Source organism: Triturus cristatus, chromosome 12 (genome assembly GCF_964204655.1).
Source record: "Triturus cristatus chromosome 12, aTriCri1.1, whole genome shotgun sequence".
Lineage (NCBI taxonomy): Eukaryota > Metazoa > Chordata > Amphibia > Caudata > Salamandridae > Triturus > Triturus cristatus.
Window position 1 is genome coordinate 724,920,238 of NC_140595.1, and position 24,106 is coordinate 724,944,343.

At 40.1% G+C, this 24,106-nt stretch overlaps 9 non-coding genes across 9 annotated transcripts; all 9 read left to right on the forward strand.

Annotated features, from left to right (window-relative positions):
* Positions 1-3,144: 3,144 nt before the first annotated feature.
* On the forward strand, positions 3,145-3,226 carry TRNAS-AGA (transfer RNA serine (anticodon AGA)). The gene has a single exon. It is a non-coding gene; the product is annotated as a tRNA-Ser (tRNA).
* A 1,281-nt stretch (positions 3,227-4,507) lies between these two features.
* TRNAH-GUG (transfer RNA histidin (anticodon GUG)) lies at positions 4,508-4,579 on the forward strand. Its single transcript has one exon. It is a non-coding gene; the product is annotated as a tRNA-His (tRNA).
* Positions 4,580-8,302: 3,723 nt separating this feature from the next.
* On the forward strand, positions 8,303-8,384 carry TRNAS-AGA (transfer RNA serine (anticodon AGA)). The gene has a single exon. It is a non-coding gene; the product is annotated as a tRNA-Ser (tRNA).
* Positions 8,385-12,324: 3,940 nt separating this feature from the next.
* TRNAS-AGA (transfer RNA serine (anticodon AGA)) lies at positions 12,325-12,406 on the forward strand. The gene has a single exon. It is a non-coding gene; the product is annotated as a tRNA-Ser (tRNA).
* A 1,280-nt stretch (positions 12,407-13,686) lies between these two features.
* On the forward strand, positions 13,687-13,758 carry TRNAH-GUG (transfer RNA histidin (anticodon GUG)). Its single transcript has one exon. It is a non-coding gene; the product is annotated as a tRNA-His (tRNA).
* A 2,581-nt stretch (positions 13,759-16,339) lies between these two features.
* Positions 16,340-16,421, forward strand: TRNAS-AGA (transfer RNA serine (anticodon AGA)). Its single transcript has one exon. It is a non-coding gene; the product is annotated as a tRNA-Ser (tRNA).
* Positions 16,422-17,702: 1,281 nt separating this feature from the next.
* TRNAH-GUG (transfer RNA histidin (anticodon GUG)) lies at positions 17,703-17,774 on the forward strand. Its single transcript has one exon. It is a non-coding gene; the product is annotated as a tRNA-His (tRNA).
* A 2,587-nt stretch (positions 17,775-20,361) lies between these two features.
* TRNAS-AGA (transfer RNA serine (anticodon AGA)) lies at positions 20,362-20,443 on the forward strand. Its single transcript has one exon. It is a non-coding gene; the product is annotated as a tRNA-Ser (tRNA).
* A 1,281-nt stretch (positions 20,444-21,724) lies between these two features.
* TRNAH-GUG (transfer RNA histidin (anticodon GUG)) lies at positions 21,725-21,796 on the forward strand. The gene has a single exon. It is a non-coding gene; the product is annotated as a tRNA-His (tRNA).
* Positions 21,797-24,106: the final 2,310 nt, after the last annotated feature.

The following is a 24,106-nucleotide window of genomic DNA, read 5'->3' on the forward strand; positions in this document are numbered from 1 at the left end:
AGCCACTGAGGTCAGTTTCAATATTTACTCAAAAACATAACCATGCAGCCCACCCCTCAACTGTGTATTTATCTTGCTTTTCTGCTGTTCGTGTGATTAGCTGGGAGGAGCTCACGGCGACATCCTCCCTATAAAAGTGTAGATGGATCACTCTCTAACTCTTTCTTGCTTCACATACAAATGGCTTGAAAGGTGCAGGGAAGATGCAGGTCTAATAGACAGAATAGAAGGTCTGTGCCAGGTGGGTTTCTCTGCATTGTTGTTCCATCACAGGTCCGCAAGTGTAATGTGTGATCTTTGACTCCTGGCATTTCACAAGCAGGCGGCCAGGAAACGGTTTCAGCCTATCAACCACTGAGGAGACGCAGCCTCTGAATGAGGAATGAGGAAGCAATGAATACATCCAGCCTATCACAGGAACAGCCCTGAGTGTTCCGAATTATAAATTCTCCATGTCACTGTATGTCGTTGAGCCCAAGTAGCTCGCCGTGATCGTATAGTGGTCAGTACTCTGCGTTGTGGCCGCAGCAACCTCGGTTCGAATCCGTGTCACGGCATTGTGGTTGGCAATGTCACGGCAGTTGGGTGTTAATTTTACAGAATTAGCAAATGTACCAGTGGTTTTTGTAAAATGTCTATTAAAAACAGATCCTTTCAAATATTTAAACCATCTAACAACAAATGATTTAAACTCGCATGATTATAAACTGTAGCTATAATGTATTTACTTACATAAATTATCGTTCTTGAACCTATTGGGGGTGGAGGGGGAGCGGAGCTCACCCCCCAGGTGCAGTTGAGTGACCTGTGTTGTGGCTCTCTAGAGGGAAGGCACACATTTTGCTGTCACCCAGCCCAATCCAGACGCGTATTGGGGCCAGGTTTCAGGCAAATAGAGCAGTAAGTGCAGAGAAATGTTCACTCTCTAAAAGTGGCATTTCTAAAATAGTAAAGTTAAATTCAACCTCACCAGTAAGTAGGATTTTCAATAAATAAATAAAGCTACTCCTCTCCGATATGGAATTACCAAATAAAAAGTATAGGGGAATACACAGAGCTAACCTATGAGAGGGGTAGACCTCACAGTAGTGAAAAATGAAATAGACTGTTTGGTACTTACAGGACACGCGAACCACCAAAGTACATATCTTATTTTTTACTTACATAGCATCATGCACCGAGGACTACCTAGGGCCTACCTTAGGTATAAATTATATGTAATAAAAGGGGAGTTTAAGGCTTGGCAAGTAGGCTGGGACTCACCTGGGAGACCCCTGAGTCTAAGCCCAGAACCATAACTCTGCCAGTCGAGTACTTACCTAAAAGCCGATAACTCACTTTTCTTCCATAGGCTAACATTCAGTGATTTCACTTGGAAATTCTTCTAAGTGGTGTGGAGTTTTGGAACTTTAAAATATTCATCTCAAATCAGCCGAACAACGAATTCTGATTTACTCACCTGTTATCAGGAGAGATCTCAGTGCTGCATCTTGGAGCTCGGTACTGACCCTGAAAAGTAATTTTAACCGTACTTACCAGTAACTCGAATTTCCTTCCATGGGATATCATTGCCTGCTTTTTGCTGAAAATTTTCTAAGTGTCGATTTTTGAAACTTACAAATATTCTTTAAAAATCGTACCAACTGTGAAAACGTAATTGTTTACCTGTTTTAGATAGATGTCCCAGTACTGAGCCTAGGAGCCCAGCACTGGATTACAAAAGTAACGAGAACGTACTTTACCCGTAACTTGAATTTTCTTCCATAGGAAACCATTGACTGTTTTTCTGTGAAATTTCTTCTAAGTGTCGATTTTGCAAACATGTAAATATTCCTTAAAAATCGCCTGTATAACTTAAACACAGTTTCTCAACTGCTTACAGGTGGTACAGTAGTGCTGGATCTAGGATCCAACACTGACCTAGAAAAAGTAACCATAACCCCACTTACCTGCTAAGTGAATTTCCTTCCATAGGATAACATTGGTAATTTGATCAGCAAAAGTTTCTAAGTGTCAACTTTTAAAATAGCAAAATATTGCTTAAAAATCACAACAGTAACTAAAACAAATTTACTCACTTGTTTCCAAGAACTGTCCCAGGACTGAATCTAGGATCCAGTCCTGGATTTAGAAAAGTAATCCTGAAAGTAATTAATTGCATATAACTTAAAATTCCCATTGAGCTCAATGTATTATTGTGATTCAAATTGTGTTGCCTATTGCAATAAACTGTAACTATTACCTGCAAAAGTCAATTGCCTATTGCAAAGTATTTAACTAAAGCATCTCATTCTGGGAAAGTATATTTTGATACCTATTGTTGGTTCTAAAATAAAACAACAATATCTTTTGTATGCAAACCAATGGCCTAGAGTTCAGTTCTTGAGTGTGTGAGACCATTTGCTGACTGAGTGTGTACAACAAATGTTTTACACTGCACTCTGATACTGCCTTACTGCTCGGCAAGCTACCACTTTAGAGAGTAAGGTTATATCTAACTTTAGCCTCTGCCAAACCTCTGGGGACTGGGGACTCTGTGCACACTGTACCTATTTGGGAACAGTATATACAGAGCCACTTTCTCACAGTAGTGATAACGTGATTAGAGTCCTAAGGCCAACATAAAGATACAGCAAAACGTGAGGTGAAAAGCAAAAAGGTTGCTGGTAAGCCACCTTAAGGATGCCAGGTCTAACAAAAACTGAACTAAGGATAACATGAGTAAAACATCAGGTTTCTCTACTGCATTTGGTGAGACAAGTGGGCCTTCTTTTATCTTCCATTCAGGCAATCTTTGACAGACCCCTTTATTATAGAGCTTTTCAAGGATTAAAGATAAGGCACTTACAAAGGAGTCCCAAATACTCAGAGATGGTTGACTTCTGTAATATCGGTCGTAGACTAAAAGCAGCGCAAAAACAGAGTGCAACAGGGTCCAAAAAATTGAGTGCCACAAGAGAGTTTGAATGCAAGCGTATCCTTTTACAGATCCAGAGATATACTCATCCAATTTTTGTTTTTAGGACAGAACGTGCATGATGAAAAAAACATTGTTTTTAAAAAGCGCATTGCAGAATATCAGTACTTTGATGTGGGAAAACTTCAAAACTTTCAAACAAAATATTTGTAGGCAGCTTACAGCAAGTTGTTGTGGCCGAGTGGTTAAGGCGATGGACTAGAAATCCATTGGGGTATCCCCGCGCAGGTTCGAATCCTGCCAACAACGAGAATCTTTTTATTATCGGCTACAATTTCAGAAGTTAACCTTTAGTATTTCTTCCATTTCAGTTTTATAAATAGGTGGCTTATTTTTGTGTCACTATTGCCTCTCCACATATTTGTTATCGCTACCTCTTTCATGTCTTTGCTACACCTCATTCCTACTTTAGCACTGGTGTAAACGCTTCAAATTATTATACCGTTGCTCTCTCATTCATACCTAAGCATACACTTGAAAGTTACTTTACCAATAAAAGACGCAAAGAGAGAAATAGAACAAAAGTGCTGGCTGGATTGGCAAACACACTTCATAAAACTGCATTTTCTTTTTTATTCTCCCCCTTGTTACATGCTTAACCTCCCCATGTGTAATTTCTCTTAACCTGCTGTCCCAGGAAGAGAATTTCATCTAAAGGCTCTTTCTGTGTTTTTTTCCCTAGTCTGTCTTTCCCATTTCTTAGCTGTGTAACTGTTCCTTTACGCGCTCTATTTAAACGCCATCAATCTCATTTGAGCTCCTTGCTCCCGCTTCTGTTTTCTCCACCTCTCATACTGCCAGTTCTCTCTTTCTCTGTGGTTGGTGGCTACTTTCCTGAGCTTCCGAAGCCACGTGGTTCCTGCCTCTTGTTGTCAGACTTGAATTGGATAAGGAACCATATTAACAAGCCTTTACCATTCACACACGGCGGAAGTTTATACTTTAATTCAGTGAGCTAAGAAAAGCGTGTTGTGGGTCCCCTACGAGCCATGGTGCTTGCTTCATCATGATTTGGCACCAGGCATTAGCCGCAGCTCTGCTAATGAGCCACTGAGGTCAGTTTCAATATTTACTCAAAAACATAACCATGCAGCCCACCCCTCAACTGTGTATTTATCTTGCTTTTCTGCTGTTCGTGTGATTAGCTGGGAGGAGCTCACGGCGACATCCTCCCTATAAAAGTGTAGATGGATCACTCTCTAACTCTTTCTTGCTTCACATACAAATGGCTTGAAAGGTGCAGGGAAGATGCAGGTCTAATAGACAGAATAGAAGGTCTGTGCCAGGTGGGTTTCTCTGCATTGTTGTTCCATCACAGGTCCGCAAGTGTAATGTGTGATCTTTGACTCCTGGCATTTCACAAGCAGGCGGCCAGGAAACGGTTTCAGCCTATCAACCACTGAGGAGACGCAGCCTCTGAATGAGGAATGAGGAAGCAATGAATACATCCAGCCTATCACAGGAACAGCCCTGAGTGTTCCGAATTATAAATTCTCCATGTCACTGTATGTCGTTGAACCCAAGTAGCTCGCCGTGATCGTATAGTGGTTAGTACTCTGCGTTGTGGCCGCAGCAACCTCGGTTCGAATCCGAGTCACGGCATTGTGGTTGGCAATGTCACGGCAGTTGGGTGTTAATTTTACAGAATTAGCAAATGTACCAGTGGTTTTTGTAAAATGTCTATTAAAAACAGATCCTTTCAAATATTTAAACCATCTAACAACAAATGATTTAAACTCGCATGATTATAAACTGTAGCTATAATGTATTTACTTACATAAATTATCGTTCTTGAACCTATTGGGGGTGGAGGGGGAGCGGAGCTCACCCCCCAGGTGCAGTTGAGTGACCTGTGTTGTGGCTCTCTAGAGGGAAGGCACACATTTTGCTGTCACCCAGCCCAATCCAGACGCGTATTGGGGCCAGGTTTCAGGCAAATAGAGCAGTAAGTGCAGAGAAATGTTCACTCTCTAAAAGTGGCATTTCTAAAATAGTAAAGTTAAATTCAACCTCACCAGTAAGTAGGATTTTCAATAAATAAATAAAGCTACTCCTCTCCGATATGGAATTACCAAATAAAAAGTATAGGGGAATACACAGAGCTAACCTATGAGAGGGGTAGACCTCACAGTAGTGAAAAATGAAATAGACTGTTTGGTACTTACAGGACACGCGAACCACCAAAGTACATATCTTATTTTTTACTTACATAGCATCATGCACCGAGGACTACCTAGGGCCTACCTTAGGTATAAATTATATGTAATAAAAGGGGAGTTTAAGGCTTGGCAAGTAGGCTGGGACTCACCTGGGAGACCCTTGAGTCTAAGCCCAGAACCATAACTCTGCCAGTCGAGTACTTACCTAAAAGCCGATAACTCACTTTTCTTCCATAGGCTAACATTCAGTGATTTCACTTGGAAATTCTTCTAAGTGGTGTGGAGTTTTGGAACTTTAAAATATTCATCTCAAATCAGCCGAACAACGAATTCTGATTTACTCACCTGTTATCAGGAGAGACCTCAGTGCTGCATCTTGGAGCTCGGTACTGACCCTGAAAAGTAATTTTAACCGTACTTACCAGTAACTCGAATTTCCTTCCATGGGATATCATTGCCTGCTTTTTGCTGAAAATTTTCTAAGTGTCGATTTTTGAAACTTACAAATATTCTTTAAAAATCGTACCAACTGTGAAAACGTAATTGTTTACCTGTTTTAGATAGATGTCCCAGTACTGAGCCTAGGAGCCCAGCACTGGATTACAAAAGTAACGAGAACGTACTTTACCCGTAACTTGAATTTTCTTCCATAGGAAACCATTGACTGTTTTTCTGTGAAATTTCTTCTAAGTGTCGATTTTGCAAACATGTAAATATTCCTTAAAAATCGCCTGTATAACTTAAACGCAGTTTCTCAACTGCTTACAGGTGGTACAGTAGTGCTGGATCTAGGATCCAATCTGTGTAGTGGATAACCCAATATACCCTTGAGGGCTTGGGCAGATAATATGTATGGGTAGGAAGTGCCTTCAAGGGGTTTGTTGAAAACTTAATTGTGTAACTTGTTTATAGGATAAATATATACCTATAACTGAGATCGATCTTATCTTTTAGATTCCAAAAGGTTATACACCATGCAATAGTCATATGTATAAGGATCTCTATTTACATTAATTTCAAAACAGTTATACAATCAGAATACAGAGAAATGAAAAAATGGACAAAAGGTGTGTGAGGAACAAAATTCATTTATATCAGTGAATGGTGATAAGGGTACATAAAAATGAGACAGTTGTATATCAAAGGGGAGACATGATTATACATCCAGTTATTACTCCACTATACAGTATATCAAACACTTTTTCAAAGATATATAACCAATTATCTAGAAAGAAGTGTGACAGTCGACGTTTCGGTCTTCATACGTGAGTTTGTGAGACCATCTTCAGGACAAGAAGTTTAAAAGTTGACCCCTCGTAATGTTTGATTTGATTATGAAATTCGCGGATATCTTCCTTTCTTTGTATCGAGATTTAAATTATAACCTCTCGGTGGGCGCTTTTAGATTTGAGGATATTTGAAAAGCAAAACTGTCAAAGTTTTAGCGGTACTGTGTGGTTTCACCGGCAGAGAACGGCATTCGTGTATTTAAAAACTAGTAGTGGTCTTACTGTTGGTTCAGATACAATCAAGCCGAATGTGAATGGCGCTGTATTCGCTTGCTGCGTGAATCGAGCACTGGGAATTGTTGCCACAATTGGGGGGCGTTTTACTTAAATCCCACGGAAATTACTGGCGTGAGCACAGCAGTCATCTCAATTGAATCGCGGCATGTAGCTCATAATCAAATCAAACATTACGAGGGGTCAACTTTTAAACTTCTTGTCCTGAAGATGGTCTCACAAACTCACGTATGAAGACCGAAACGTCGACTGTCACACTTCTTTCTAGATAATTGGTTATATATCTTTGAAAAAGTGTTTGATATACTGTATAGTGGAGTAATAACTGGATGTATAATCATGTCTCCCCTTTGATATACAACTGTCTCATTTTTATGTACCCTTATCACCATTCACGGATCTAGGATCCAACACTGACCTAGAAAAAGTAACCATAACCCCACTTACCTGCTAAGTGAATTTCCTTCCATAGGATAACATTGGTAATTTGATCAGCAAAAGTTTCTAAGTGTCAACTTTTAAAATAGCAAAATATTGCTTAAAAATCACAACAGTAACTAAAACAAATTTACTCACTTGTTTCCAAGAACTGTCCCAGGACTGAATCTAGGATCCAGTCCTGGATTTAGAAAAGTAATCCTGAAAGTAATTAATTGCATATAACTTAAAATTCCCATTGAGCTCAATGTATTATTGTGATTCAAATTGTGTTGCCTATTGCAATAAACTGTAACTATTACCTGCAAAAGTCAATTGCCTATTGCAAAGTATTTAACTAAAGCATCTCATTCTGAGAAAGTATATTTTGATACCTATTGTTGGTTCTAAAATAAAACAACAATATCTTTTGTATGCAAACCAATGGCCTAGAGTTCAGTTCTTGAGTGTGTGAGACCATTTGCTGACTGAGTGTGTACAACAAATGTTTTACACTGCACTCTGATACTGCCTTACTGCTCGGCAAGCTACCACTTTAGAGAGTAAGGTTATATCTAACTTTAGCCTCTGCCAAACCTCTGGGGACTGGGGACTCTGTGCACACTGTACCTATTTGGGAACAGTATATACAGAGCCACTTTCTCACAGTAGTGATAACGTGATTAGAGTCCTAAGGCCAACATAAAGATACAGCAAAACGTGAGGTGAAAAGCAAAAAGGTTGCTGGTAAGCCACCTTAAGGATGCCAGGTCTAACAAAAACTGAACTAAGGATAACATGAGTAAAACATCAGGTTTCTCTACTGCATTTGGTGAGACAAGTGGGCCTTCTTTTATCTTCCATTCAGGCAATCTTTGACAGACCCCTTTATTATAGAGCTTTTCAAGGATTAAAGATAAGGCACTTACAAAGGAGTCCCAAATACTCAGAGATGGTTGACTTCTGTAATATGGGTCGTAGACTAAAAGCAGCGCAAAAACAGAGTGCAACAGGGTCCAAAAAACTTGAGTGCCACAAGAGAGTTTGAATGCAAGCGTATCCTTTTACAGATCCAGAGATATACTCATCCAATTTTTGTTTTTAGGACAGAACGTGCATGATGAAAAAAACATTGTTTTTAAAAAGCGCATTGCAGAATATCAGTACTTTGATGTGGGAAAACTTCAAAACTTTCAAACAAAATATTTGTAGGCAGTTTACAGCAAGTTGTTGTGGCCGAGTGGTTAAGGCGATGGACTAGAAATCCATTGGGGTATCCCCGCGCAGGTTCGAATCCTGCCAACAACGAGAATCTTTTTATTATCGGCTACAATTTCAGAAGTTAACCTTTAGTATTTCTTCCATTTCAGTTTTATAAATAGGTGGCTTATTTTTGTGTCACTATTGCCTCTCCACATATTTGTTATCGCTACCTCTTTCATGTCTTTGCTACACCTCATTCCTACTTTAGCACGGGTGTAAACGCTTCAAATTATTATACCGTTGCTCTCTCATTCATACCTGCGCATACACTTGAAAGTTACTTTACCAATAAAAGACGCAAAGAGAGAAATAGAACAAAAGTGCTGGCTGGATTGGCAAACACACTTCATAAAACTGCATTTTCTTTTTTATTCTCCCCCTTGTTACATGCTTAACCTCCCCATGTGTAATTTCTCTTAACCTGCTGTCCCAGGCAGAGAATTTCATCTAAAGGCTCTTTCTGTGTTTTTTTCCCTAGTCTGTCTTTCCCATTTCTTAGCTGTGTAACTGTTCCTTTACGCGCTCTATTTAAACGCCATCAATCTCATTTGAGCTCCTTGCTCCCGCTTCTGTTTTCTCCACCTCTCATACTGCCAGTTCTCTCTTTCTCTGTGGTTGGTGGCTACTTTCCTGAGCTTCCGAAGCCACGTGGTTCCTGCCTCTTGTTGTCAGCCTTGAATTGGAAAAGGAACCATATTAACAAGTCTTTACCATTCACACACGGCGGAAGTTTATACTTTAATTCAGTGAGCTAAGAAAAGCGTGTTGTGGGTCCCCTACGAGCCATGGTGCGTGCTTCATCATGATTTGGCACCAGTCATTAGCCGCAGCTCTGCTAATGAGCCACTGAGGTCAGTTTCAATATTTACTCAAAAACATAACCATGCAGCCCACCCCTCAACTGTGTATTTATCTTGCTTTTCTGCTGTTCGTGTGATTAGCTGGGAGGAGCTCACGGCGACATCCTCCCTATAAAAGTGTAGATGGATCACTCTCTAACTCTTTCTTGCTTCACATACAAATGGCTTGAAAGGTGCAGGGAAGATGCAGGTCTAATAGACTGAATAGAAGGTCTGTGCCAGGTGGGTTTCTCTGCATTGTTGTTCCATCACAGGTCCGCAAGTGTAATGTGTGATCTTTGACTCCTGGCATTTCACAAGCAGGCGGCCAGGAAACGGTTTCAGCCTATCAACCACTGAGGAGACGCAGCCTCTGAATGAGGAATGAGGAAGCAATGAATACATCCAGCCTATCACAGGAACAGCCCTGAGTGTTCCGAATTATAAATTCTCCATGTCACTGTATGTCGTTGAGCCCAAGTAGCTCGCCGTGATCGTATAGTGGTTAGTACTCTGCGTTGTGGCCGCAGCAACCTCGGTTCGAATCTGAGTCACGGCATTGTGGTTGGCAATGTCACGGCAGTTGGGTGTTAATTTTACAGAATTAGCAAATGTACCAGTGGTTTTTGTAAAATGTCTATTAAAAACAGATCCTTTCAAATATTTAAACCATCTAACAACAAATGATTTAAACTCGCATGATTATAAGCTGTAGCTATAATGTATTTACTTACATAAATTATCGTTCTTGAACCTATTGGGGGTGGAGGGGGAGCGGAGCTCACCCCCCAGGTGCAGTTGAGTGACCTGTGTTGTGGCTCTCTAGAGGGAAGGCACACATTTTGCTGTCACCCAGCCCAATCCAGACGTGTATTGGGGCCAGGTTTCAGGCAAATAGAGCAGTAAGTGGAGAGAAATGTTCACTCTCTAAAAGTGGCATTTCTAAAATAGTAAAGTTAAATTCAACCTCACCAGTAAGTAGGATTTTCAATAAATAAATAAAGCTACTCCTCTCCGATATGGAATTACCAAATAAAAAGTATAGGGGAATACACAGAGCTAACCTATGAGAGGGGTAGACCTCACAGTAGTGAAAAATGAAATAGACTGTTTGGTACTTACAGGACACGCGAACCACCAAAGTACATATCTTATTTTTTACTTACATAGCATCATGCACCTAGGACTACCTAGGGCCTACCTTAGGTATAAATTCTATGTAATAAAAGGGGAGTTTAAGGCTTGGCAAGTAGGCTGGGACTCACCTGGGAGACCCCTGAGTCTAAGCCCAGAACCATAACTCTGCCAGTCGAGTACTTACCTAAAAGCCGATAACTCACTTTTCTTCCATAGGCTAACATTCAGTGGTTTCACTTTGAAATTCTTCTAAGTGGTGTGGAGTTTTGGAACTTTAAAATATTCATCTAAAATCAGCCGAACAACGAATTCTGATTTACTCACCTGTTATCAGGAGAGACCTCAGTGCTGCATCTTGGAGCTCGGTACTGACCCTGAAAAGTAATTTTAACCGTACTTACCAGTAACTCGAATTTCCTTCCACGGGATATCATTGCCTGCTTTTTGCTGAAAATTTTCTAAGTGTCGATTTTTGAAACTTACAAATATTCTTTAAAAATCGTACCAACTGTGAAAACGTAATTGTTTACCTGTTTTAGATAGATGTCCCAGTACTGAGCCTAGGAGCCCAGCACTGGATTACAAAAGTAACGAGAACGTACTTTACCCGTAACTTGAATTTTCTTCCATAGGAAACCATTGACTGTTTTTCTGTGAAATTTCTTCTAAGTGTCGATTTTGCAAACATGTAAATATTCCTTAAAAATCGCCTGTATAACTTAAACACAGTTTCTCAACTGCTTACAGGTGGTACAGTAGTGCTGGATCTAGGATCCAACACTGACCTAGAAAAAGTAACCATAACCCCACTTACCTGCTAAGTGAATTTCCTTCCATAGGATAACATTGGTAATTTGATCAGCAAAAGTTTCTAAGTGTCAACTTTTAAAATAGCAAAATATTGCTTAAAAATCACAACAGTAACTAAAACGAATTTACTCACTTGTTTCCAAGAACTGTCCCAGGACTGAATCTAGGATCCAGACCTGGATTTAGAAAAGTAATCCTGAAAGTAATTAATTGCATATAACTTAAAATTCCCATTGAGCTCAATGTATTATTGTTATTCAAATTGTGTTGCCTATTGCAATAAACTGTAACTATGACCTGCAAAAGTCAATTGCCTATTGCAAAGTATTTAACTAAAGCATCTCATTCTGAGAAAGTATATTTTGATACCTATTGTTGGTTCTAAAATAAAACAACAATATCTTTTGTATGCAAACCAATGGCCTAGAGTTCAGTTCTTGAGTGTGTGAGACCATTTGCTGACTGAGTGTGTACAACAAATGTTTTACACTGTACTCTGATACTGCCTTACTGCTCGGCAAGCTACCACTTTAGAGAGTAAGGTTATATCTAACTTTAGCCTCTGCCAAACCTCTGGGGACTGGGGACTCTGTGCACACTGTACCTATTTGGGAACAGTATATACAGAGCCACTTTCTCACAGTAGTGATAAAGTGATTAGAGTCCTAAGGCCAACATAAAGATACAGCAAAACGTGAGGTGAAAAGCAAAAAGGTTGCTGGTAGGCCACCTTAAGGATGCCAGGTCTAACAAAAACTGAACTAAGGATAACATGAGTAAAACATCAGGTTTCTATACTGCATTTGGTGAGACAAGTGGGCCTTCTTTTATCTTCCATTCAAGCAATCTTTGACAGACCCCTTTATTATAGAGCTTTTCAAGGATTAAAGATAAGGCACTTACAAAGGAGTCCCAAATACTCAGAGATGGTTGACTTCTGTAATATCGGTCGTAGACTAAAAGCAGCGCAAAAACAGAGTGCAACAGGGTCCAAAAAATTGAGTGCCACAAGAGAGTTTGAATGCAAGCGTATCCTTTTACAGATCCAGAGATATACTCATCCAATTTTTGTTTTTAGGACAGAACGTGCATGATGAAAAAAACATTGTTTTTAAAAAGCGCATTGCAGAATATCAGTACTTTGATGTGGGAAAACTTCAAAACTTTCAAACAAAATATTTGTAGGCAGCTTACAGCAAGTTGTTGTGGCCGAGTGGTTAAGGCGATGGACTAGAAATCCATTGGGGTATCCCCGCGCAGGTTCGAATCCTGCCAACAACGAGAATCTTTTATTATCGGCTACAATTTCAGAAGTTAACCTTTAGTATTTCTTCCATTTCAGTTTTATAAATAGGTGGCTTATTTTTGTGTCACTATTGCCTCTCCACATATTTGTTATCGCTACCTCTTTCATGTCTTTGCTACACCTCATTCCTACTTTAGCACTGGTGTAAACGCTTCAAATTATTATACTGTTGCTCTCTCATTCATACCTAAGCATACACTTGAAAGTTACTTTACCAATAAAAGACGCAAAGAGAGAAATAGAACAAAAGTGCTGGCTGGATTGGCAAACACACTTCATAAAACTGCATTTTCTTTTTTATTCTCCCCCTTGTTACATGCTTAACCTCCCCATGTGTAATTTCTCTTAACCTGCTGTCCCAGGAAGAGAATTTCATCTAAAGGCTCTTTCTGTGTTTTTTTCCCTAGTCTGTCTTTCCCATTTCTTAGCTGTGTAACTGTTCCTTTACGCGCTCTATTTAAACGCCATCAATCTCATTTGAGCTCCTTGCTCCCGCTTCTGTTTTCTCCACCTCTCATACTGCCAGTTCTCTCTTTCTCTGTGGTTGGTGGCTACTTTCCTGAGCTTCCGAAGCCACGTGGTTCCTGCCTCTTGTAGTCAGACTTGAATTGGAAAAGGAACCATATTAACAAGCCTTTACCATTCACACACGGCGGAAGTTTATACTTTAATTCAGTGAGCTAAGAAAAGCGTGTTGTGGGTCCCCTACGAGCCATGGTGCTTGCTTCATCATGATTTGGCACCAGGCATTAGCCGCAGCTCTGCTAATGAGCCACTGAGGTCAGTTTCAATATTTACTCAAAAACATAACCATGCAGCCCACCCCTCAACTGTGTATTTATCTTGCTTTTCTGCTGTTCGTGTGATTAGCTGGGAGGAGCTCACGGCGACATCCTCCCTATAAAAGTGTAGATGGATCACTCTCTAACTCTTTCTTGCTTCACATACAAATGGCTTGAAAGGTGCAGGGAAGATGCAGGTCTAATAGACAGAATAGAAGGTCTGTGCCAGGTGGGTTTCTCTGCATTGTTGTTCCATCACAGGTCCGCAAGTGTAATGTGTGATCTTTGACTCCTGGCATTTCACAAGCAGGCGGCCAGGAAACGGTTTCAGCCTATCAACCACTGAGGAGACGCAGCCTCTGAATGAGGAATGAGGAAGCAATGAATACATCCAGCCTATCACAGGAACAGCCCTGAGTGTTCCGAATTATAAATTCTCCATGTCACTGTATGTCGTTGAGCCCAAGTAGCTCGCCGTGATCGTATAGTGGTTAGTACTCTGCGTTGTGGCCGCAGCAACCTCGGTTCGAATCCGAGTCACGGCATTGTGGTTGGCAATGTCACGGCAGTTGGGTGTTAATTTTACAGAATTAGCAAATGTACCAGTGGTTTTTGTAAAATGTCTATTAAAAACAGATCCTTTCAAATATTTAAACCATCTAACAACAAATGATTTAAACTCGCATGATTATAAACTGTAGCTATAATGTATTTACTTACATAAATTATCGTTCTTGAACCTATTGGGGGTGGAGGGGGAGCGGAGCTCACCCCCCAGGTGCAGTTGAGTGACCTGTGTTGTGGCTCTCTAGAGGGAAGGCACACATTTTGCTGTCACCCAGCCCAATCCAGACGCGTATTGGGGCCAGGTTTCAGGCAAATAGAGCAGTAAGTGCAGAGAAATGTTCACTCTCTAAAAGTGGCATTTCTAAAATAGTAAAGTTAAATTCAACCTCACCAGTAAGTAGGATTTTCAATAAATAAATAAAGCTACTCCTCTCCGATATGGAATTACCAAATAAAAAGTATAGGGGAATACACAGAGCTAACCTATGAGAGGGGTAGACCTCACAGTAGTGAAAAATGAAATAGACTGTTTGGTACTTACAGGACACGCGAACCACCAAAGTACATATCTTATTTTTTACTTACATAGCATCATGCACCGAGGACTACCTAGGGCCTACCTTAGGTATAAATTATATGTAATAAAAGGGGAGTTTAAGGCTTGGCAAGTAGGCTGGGACTCACCTGGGAGACCCCTGAGTCTAAGCCCAGAACCATAACTCTGCCAGTCGAGTACTTACCTAAAAGCCGATAACTCACTTTTCTTCCATAGGCTAACATTCAGTGATTTCACTTGGAAATTCTTCTAAGTGGTGTGGAGTTTTGGAACTTTAAAATATTCATCTCAAATCAGCCGAACAACGAATTCTGATTTACTCACCTGTTATCAGGAGAGACCTCAGTGCTGCATCTTGGAGCTCGGTACTGACCCTGAAAAGTAATTTTAACCGTACTTACCAGTAACTCGAATTTCCTTCCATGGGATATCATTGCCTGCTTTTTGCTGAAAATTTTCTAAGTGTCGATTTTTGAAACTTACAAATATTCTTTAAAAATCGTACCAACTGTGAAAACGTAATTGTTTACCTGTTTTAGATAGATGTCCCAGTACTGAGCCTAGGAGCCCAGCACTGGATTACAAAAGTAACGAGAACGTAATTTACCCGTAACTTGAATTTTCTTCCATAGGAAACCATTGACTGTTTTTCTGTGAAATTTCTTCTAAGTGTCGATTTTGCAAACATGTAAATATTCCTTAAAAATCGCCTGTATAACTTAAACACAGTTTCTCAACTGCTTACAGGTGGTACAGTAGTGCTGGATCTAGGATCCAACACTGACCTAGAAAAAGTAACCATAACCCCACTTACCTGCTAAGTGAATTTCCTTCCATAGGATAACATTGGTAATTTGATCAGCAAAAGTTTCTAAGTGTCAACTTTTAAAATAGCAAAATATTGCTTAAAAATCACAACAGTAACTAAAACAAATTTACTCACTTGTTTCCAAGAACTGTCCCAGGACTGAATCTAGGATCCAGTCCTGGATTTAGAAAAGTAATCCTGAAAGTAATTAATTGCATATAACTTAAAATTCCCATTGAGCTCAATGTATTATTGTGATTCAAATTGTGTTGCCTATTGCAATAAACTGTAACTATTACCTGCAAAAGTCAATTGCCTATTGCAAAGTATTTAACTAAAGCATCTCATTCTGGGAAAGTATATTTTGATACCTATTGTTGGTTCTAAAATAAAACAACAATATCTTTTGTATGCAAACCAATGGCCTAGAGTTCAGTTCTTGAGTGTGTGAGACCATTTGCTGACTGAGTGTGTACAACAAATGTTTTACACTGCACTCTGATACTGCCTTACTGCTCGGCAAGCTACCACTTTAGAGAGTAAGGTTATATCTAACTTTAGCCTCTGCCAAACCTCTGGGGACTGGGGACTCTGTGCACACTGTACCTATTTGGGAACAGTATATACAGAGCCACTTTCTCACAGTAGTGATAACGTGATTAGAGTCCTAAGGCCAACATAAAGATACAGCAAAACGTGAGGTGAAAAGCAAAAAGGTTGCTGGTAAGCCACCTTGCCAGGTCTAACAAAAACTGAACTAAGGATAACATGAGTAAAACATCAGGTTTCTCTACTGCATTTGGTGAGACAAGTGGGCCTTCTTTTATCTTCCATTCAAGCAATCTTTGACAGACCCCTTTATTATAGAGCTTTTCAAGGATTAATGATAAGGCACTTACAAAGGAGTCCCAAATACTCAGAGATGGTTGACTTCTGTAATATCGGTCGTAGACTAAAAGCAGCGCAAAAACAGAGTGCAACAGGGTCCAAAAAATTGAGTGCCACAAGAGAGTTTGAATGCAAGCGTATCCTTTTACAGATCCAGAGATATACTCATCCAATTTTTGTTTTTAGGACAGAACGTGCATGATGAAAAAAACATTGTTTTTAAAAAGCGCATTGCAGAATATCAGTACTTTGATGTGGGAAAACTTCAAAACTTTCAAACAAAATATTTGTAGGCAGCTTACACCAAGTTGTTGTGGCCGAGTGGTTAAGGCGATGGACTAGAAATCCATTGGGGTATCCCCGCGCAGGTTCGAATCCTGCCAACAACGAGAATCTTTTTATTATCGGCTACAATTTCAGAAGTTAACCTTTAGTATTTCTTCCATTTCAGTTTTATAAATAGGTGGCTTATTTTTGTGTCACTATTGCCTCTCCACATATTTGTTATCGCTACCTCTTTCATGTCTTTGCTACACCTCATTCCTACTTTAGCACTGGTGTAAACGCTTCAAATTATTATACCGTTGCTCTCTCATTCATACCTAAGCATACACTTGAAAGTTACTTTACCAATAAAAGACGCAAAGAGAGAAATAGAACAAAAGTGCTGGCTGGATTGGCAAACGCACTTCATAAAACTGCATTTTCTTTTTTATTCTCCCCCTTGTTACATGCTTAACCTCCCCATGTGTAATTTCTCTTAACCTGCTGTCCCAGGAAGAGAATTTCATCTAAAGGCTCTTTCTGTGTTTTTTTCCCTAGTCTGTCTTTCCCATTTCTTAGCTGTGTAACTGTTCCTTTACGCGCTCTATTTAAACGCCATCAATCTCATTTGAGCTCCTTGCTCCCGCTTCTGTTTTCTCCACCTCTCATACTGCCAGTTCTCTCTTTCTCTGTGGTTGGTGGCTACTTTCCTGAGCTTCCGAAGCCACGTGGTTCCTGCCTCTTGTTGTCAGACTTGAATTGGAAAAGGAACCATATTAACAAGCCTTTACCATTCACACACGGCGGAAGTTTATACTTTAATTCAGTGAGCTAAGAAAAGCGTGTTGTGGGTCCCCTACGAGCCATGGTGCTTGCTTCATCATGATTTGGCACCAGGCATTAGCCGCAGCTCTGCTAATGAGCCACTGAGGTCAGTTTCAATATTTACTCAAAAACATAACCATGCAGCCCACCCCTCAACTGTGTATTTATCTTGCTTTTCTGCTGTTCGTGTGATTAGCTGGGAGGAGCTCACGGCGACATCCTCCCTATAAAAGTGTAGATGGATCACTCTCTAACTCTTTCTTGCTTCACATACAAATGGCTTGAAAGGTGCAGGGAAGATGCAGGTCTAATAGACAGAATAGAAGGTCTGTGCCAGGTGGGTTTCTCTGCATTGTTGTTCCATCACAGGTCCGCAAGTGTAATGTGTGATCTTTGACTCCTGGCATTTCACAAGCAGGCGGCCAGGAAACGGTTTCAGCCTATCAACCACTGAGGAGACGCAGCCTCTGAATGAGGAATGAGGAAGCAATGAATACATCCAGCCTATCACAGGAACAGCCCTGAGTGTTCCGAATTATAAATTCTCCATGTCACTGTATGTCGTTGAACCCAAGTAGCTCGCCGTGATCGTATAGTGGTTAGTACTCTGCGTTGTGGCCGCAGCAACCTCGGTTCGAATCCGAGTCACGGCATTGTGGTTGGCAATGTCACGGCAGTTGGGTGTTAATTTTACAGAATTAGCAAATGTACCAGTGGTTTTTGTAAAATGTCTATTAAAAACAGATCCTTTCAAATATTTAAACCATCTAACAACAAATGATTTAAACTCGCATGATTATAAACTGTAGCTATAATGTATTTACTTACATAAATTATCGTTCTTGAACCTATTGGGGGTGGAGGGGGAGCGGAGCTCACCCCCCAGGTGCAGTTGAGTGACCTGTGTTGTGGCTCTCTAGAGGGAAGGCACACATTTTGCTGTCACCCAGCCCAATCCAGACGCGTATTGGGGCCAGGTTTCAGGCAAATAGAGCAGTAAGTGCAGAGAAATGTTCACTCTCTAAAAGTGGCATTTCTAAAATAGTAAAGTTAAATTCAACCTCACCAGTAAGTAGGATTTTCAATAAATAAATAAAGCTACTCCTCTCCGATATGGAATTACCAAATAAAAAGTATAGGGGAATACACAGAGCTAACCTATGAGAGGGGTAGACCTCACAGTAGTGAAAAATGAAATAGACTGTTTGGTACTTACAGGACACGCGAACCACCAAAGTACATATCTTATTTTTTACTTACATAGCCTCATGCACCGAGGACTACCTAGGGCCTACCTTAGGTATAAATTATATGTAATAAAAGGGGAGTTTAAGGCTTGGCAAGTAGGCTGGGACTCACCTGGGAGACCCCTGAGTCTAAGCCCAGAACCATAACTCTGCCAGTCGAGTACTTACCTAAAAGCCGATAACTCACTTTTCTTCCATAGGCTAACATTCAGTGATTTCACTTGGAAATTCTTCTAAGTGGTGTGGAGTTTTGGAACTTTAAAATATTCATCTCAAATCAGCCGAACAACGAATTCTGATTTACTCACCTGTTATCAGGAGAGACCTCAGTGCTGCATCTTGGAGCTCGGTACTGACCCTGAAAAGTAATTTTAACCGTACTTACCAGTAACTCGAATTTCCTTCCATGGGATATCATTGCCTGCTTTTTGCTGAAAATTTTCTAAGTGTCGATTTTTGAAACTTACAAATATTCTTTAAAAATCGTACCAACTGTGAAAACGTAATTGTTTACCTGTTTTAGATAGATGTCCCAGTACTGAGCCTAGGAGCCCAGCACTGGATTACAAAAGTAACGAGAACGTACTTTACCCGTAACTTGAATTTTCTTCCATAGGAAACCATTGACTGTTTTTCTGTGAAATTTCTTCTAAGTGTCGATTTTGCAAACATGTAAATATTCCTTAAAAATCGCCTGTATAACTTAAACGCAGTTTCTCAACTGCTTACAGGTGGTACAGTAGTGCTGGATCTAGGATCCAACACTGACCTAGAAAAAGTAACCATAACCCCACTTACCTGCTAAGTGAATTTCCTTCCATAGGATAACATTGGTAATTTGATCAGCAAAAGTTTCTAAGTGTCAACTTTTAAAATAGCAAAATATTGCTTAAAAATCACAACAGTAACTAAAACAAATTTACTCACTTGTTTCCAAGAACTGTCCCAGGACTGAATCTAGGATCCAGTCCTGGATTTAGAAAAGTAATCCTGAAAGTAATTAATTGCATATAACTTAAAATTCCCATTGAGCTCAATGTATTATTGTGATTCAAATTGTGTTGCCTATTGCAATAAACTGTAACTATTACCTGCAAAAGTCAATTGCCTATTGCAAAGTATTTAACTAAAGCATCTCATTCTGAGAAAGTATATTTTGATACCTATTGTTGGTTCTAAAATAAAACAACAATATCTTTTGTATGCAAACCAATGGCCTAGAGTTCAGTTCTTGAGTGTGTGAGACCATTTGCTGACTGAGTGTGTACAACAAATGTTTTACACTGCACTCTGATACTGCCTTACTGCTCGGCAAGCTACCACTTTAGAGAGTAAGGTTATATCTAACTTTAGCCTCTGCCAAACCTCTGGGGACTGGGGACTCTGTGCACACTGTACCTATTTGGGAACAGTATATACAGAGCCACTTTCTCACAGTAGTGATAAAGTGATTAGAGTCCTAAGGCCAACATAAAGATACAGCAAAACGTGAGGTGAAAAGCAAAAAGGTTGCTGGTAAGCCACCTTAAGGATGCCAGGTCTAACAAAAACTGAACTAAGGATAACATGAGTAAAACATCAGGTTTCTCTACTGCATTTGGTGAGACAAGTGGGCCTTCTTTTATCTTCCATTCAAGCAATCTTTGACAGACCCCTTTATTATAGAGCTTTTCAAGGATTAAAGATAAGGCACTTACAAAGGAGTCCCAAATACTCAGAGATGGTTGACTTCTGTAATATGGGTCGTAGACTAAAAGCAGCGCAAAAACAGAGTGCAACAGGGTCCAAAAAATTGAGTGCCACAAGAGAGTTTGAATGCAAGCGTATCCTTTTACAGATCCAGAGATATACTCATCCAATTTTTGTTTTTAGGACAGAACGTGCATGATGAAAAAAACATTGTTTTTAAAAAGCGCATTGCAGAATATCAGTACTTTGATGTGGGAAAACTTCAAAACTTTCAAACAAAATATTTGTAGGCAGCTTACAGCAAGTTGTTGTGGCCGAGTGGTTAAGGCGATGGACTAGAAATCCATTGGGGTATCCCCGCGCAGGTTCGAATCCTGCCAACAACGAGAATCTTTTTATTATCGGCTACAATTTCAGAAGTTAACCTTTAGTATTTCTTCCATTTCAGTTTTATAAATAGGTGGCTTATTTTTGTGTCACTATTGCCTCTCCACATATTTGTTATCGCTACCTCTTTCATGTCTTTGCTACACCTCATTCCTACTTTAGCACTGGTGTAAACGCTTCAAATTATTATACTGTTGCTCTCTCATTCATACCTAAGCATACACTTGAAAGTTACTTTACCAATAAAAGACGCAAAGAGAGAAATAGAACAAAAGTGCTGGCTGGATTGGCAAACACACTTCATAAAACTGCATTTTCTTTTTTATTCTCCCCCTTGTTACATTCTTAACCTCCCCATGTGTAATTTCTCTTAACCTGCTGTCCCAGGAAGAGAATTTCATCTAAAGGCTCTTTCTGTGTTTTTTTCCCTAGTCTGTCTTTCCCATTTCTTAGCTGTGTAACTGTTCCTTTACGCGCTCTATTTAAACGCCATCAATCTCATTTGAGCTCCTTGCTCCCGCTTCTGTTTTCTCCACCTCTCATACTGCCAGTTCTCTCTTTCTCTGTGGTTGGTGGCTACTTTCCTGAGCTTCCGAAGCCACGTGGTTCCTGCCTCTTGTTGTCAGACTTGAATTGGAAAAGGAACCATATTAACAAGCCTTTACCATTCACACACGGCGGAAGTTTATACTTTAATTCAGTGAGCTAAGAAAAGCGTGTTGTGGGTCCCCTACGAGCCATGGTGCTTGCTTCATCATGATTTGGCACCAGGCATTAGCCGCAGCTCTGCTAATGAGCCACTGAGGTCAGTTTCAATATTTACTCAAAAACATAACCATGCAGCCCACCCCTCAACTGTGTATTTATCTTGCTTTTCTGCTGTTCGTGTGATTAGCTGGGAGGAGCTCACGGCGACATCCTCCCTATAAAAGTGTAGATGGATCACTCTCTAACTCTTTCTTGCTTCACATACAAATGGCTTGAAAGGTGCAGGGAAGATGCAGGTCTAATAGACAGAATAGAAGGTCTGTGCCAGGTGGGTTTCTCTGCATTGTTGTTCCATCACAGGTCCGCAAGTGTAATGTGTGATCTTTGACTCCTGGCATTTCACAAGCAGGCGGCCAGGAAACGGTTTCAGCCTATCAACCACTGAGGAGACGCAGCCTCTGAATGAGGAATGAGGAAGCAATGAATACATCCAGCCTATCACAGGAACAGCCCTGAGTGTTCCGAATTATAAATTCTCCATGTCACTGTATGTCGTTGAGCCCAAGTAGCTCGCCGTGATCGTATAGTGGTTAGTACTCTGCGTTGTGGCCGCAGCAACCTCGGTTCGAATCCGAGTCACGGCATTGTGGTTGGCAATGTCACGGCAGTTGGGTGTTAATTTTACAGAATTAGCAAATGTACCAGTGGTTTTTGTAAAATGTCTATTAAAAACAGATCCTTTCAAATATTTAAACCATCTAACAACAAATGATTTAAACTCGCATGATTATAAACTGTAGCTATAATGTATTTACTTACATAAATTATCGTTCTTGAACCTATTGGGGGTGGAGGGGGAGCGGAGCTCACCCCCCAGGTGCAGTTGAGTGACCTGTGTTGTGGCTCTCTAGAGGGAAGGGACACATTTTGCTGTCACCCAGCCCAATCCAGACGCGTATTGGGGCCAGGTTTCAGGCAAATAGAGCAGTAAGTGCAGAGAAATGTTCACTCTCTAAAAGTGGCATTTCTAAAATAGTAAAGTTAAATTCAACCTCACCAGTAAGTAGGATTTTCAATAAATAAATAAAGCTACTCCTCTCCGATATGGAATTACCAAATAAAAAGTATAGGGGAATACACAGAGCTAACCTATGAGAGGGGTAGACCTCACAGTAGTGAAAAATGAAATAGACTGTTTGGTACTTACAGGACACGCGAACCACCAAAGTACATATCTTATTTTTTACTTACATAGCATCATGCACCGAGGACTACCTAGGGCCTACCTTAGGTATAAATTATATGTAATAAAAGGGGAGTTTAAGGCTTGGCAAGTAGGCTGGGACTCACCTGGGAGACCCCTGAGTCTAAGCCCAGAACCATAACTCTGCCAGTCGAGTACTTACCTAAAAGCCGATAACTCACTTTTCTTCCATAGGCTAACATTCAGTGATTTCACTTGGAAATTCTTCTAAGTGGTGTGGAGTTTTGGAACTTTAAAATATTCATCTCAAATCAGCCGAACAACGAATTCTGATTTACTCACCTGTTATCAGGAGAGACCTCAGTGCTGCATCTTGGAGCTCGGTACTGACCCTGAAAAGTAATTTTAACCGTACTTACCAGTAACTCGAATTTCCTTCCATGGGATATCATTGCCTGCTTTTTGCTGAAAATTTTCTAAGTGTCGATTTTTGAAACTTACAAATATTCTTTAAAAATCGTACCAACTGTGAAAACGTAATTGTTTACCTGTTTTAGATAGATGTCCCAGTACTGAGCCTAGGAGCCCAGCACTGGATTACAAAAGTAACGAGAACGTACTTTACCCGTAACTTGAATTTTCTTCCATAGGAAACCATTGACTGTTTTTCTGTGAAATTTCTTCTAAGTGTCGATTTTGCAAACATGTAAATATTCCTTAAAAATCGCCTGTATAACTTAAACACAGTTTCTCAACTGCTTACAGGTGGTACAGTAGTGCTGGATCTAGGATCCAACACTGACCTAGAAAAAGTAACCATAACCCCACTTACCTGCTAAGTGAATTTCCTTCCATAGGATAACATTGGTAATTTGATCAGCAAAAGTTTCTAAGTGTCAACTTTTAAAATAGCAAAATATTGCTTAAAAATCACAACAGTAACTAAAACAAATTTACTCACTTGTTTCCAAGAACTGTCCCAGGACTGAATCTAGGATCCAGTCCTGGATTTAGAAAAGTAATCCTGAAAGTAATTAATTGCATATAACTTAAAATTCCCATTGAGCTCAATGTATTATTGTGATTCAAATTGTGTTGCCTATTGCAATAAACTGTAACTATTACCTGCAAAAGTCAATTGCCTATTGCAAAGTATTTAACTAAAGCATCTCATTCTGGGAAAGTATATTTTGATACCTATTGTTGGTTCTAAAATAAAACAACAATATCTTTTGTATGCAAACCAATGGCCTAGAGTTCAGTTCTTGAGTGTGTGAGACCATTTGCTGACTGAGTGTGTACAACAAATGTTTTACACTGCACTCTGATACTGCCTTACTGCTCGGCAAGCTACCACTTTAGAGAGTAAGGTTATATCTAACTTTAGCCTCTGCCAAACCTCTGGGGACTGGGGACTCTGTGCACACTGTACCTATTTGGGAACAGTATATACAGAGCCACTTTCTCACAGTAGTGATAACGTGATTAGAGTCCTAAGGCCAACATAAAGATACAGCAAAACGTGAGGTGAAAAGCAAAAAGGTTGCTGGTAAGCCACCTTAAGGATGCCAGGTCTAACAAAAACTGAACTAAGGATAACATGAGTAAAACATCAGGTTTCTCTACTGCATTTGGTGAGACAAGTGGGCCTTCTTTTATCTTCCATTCAAGCAATCTTTGACAGACCCCTTTATTATAGAGCTTTTCAAGGATTAAAGATAAGGCACTTACAAAGGAGTCCCAAATACTC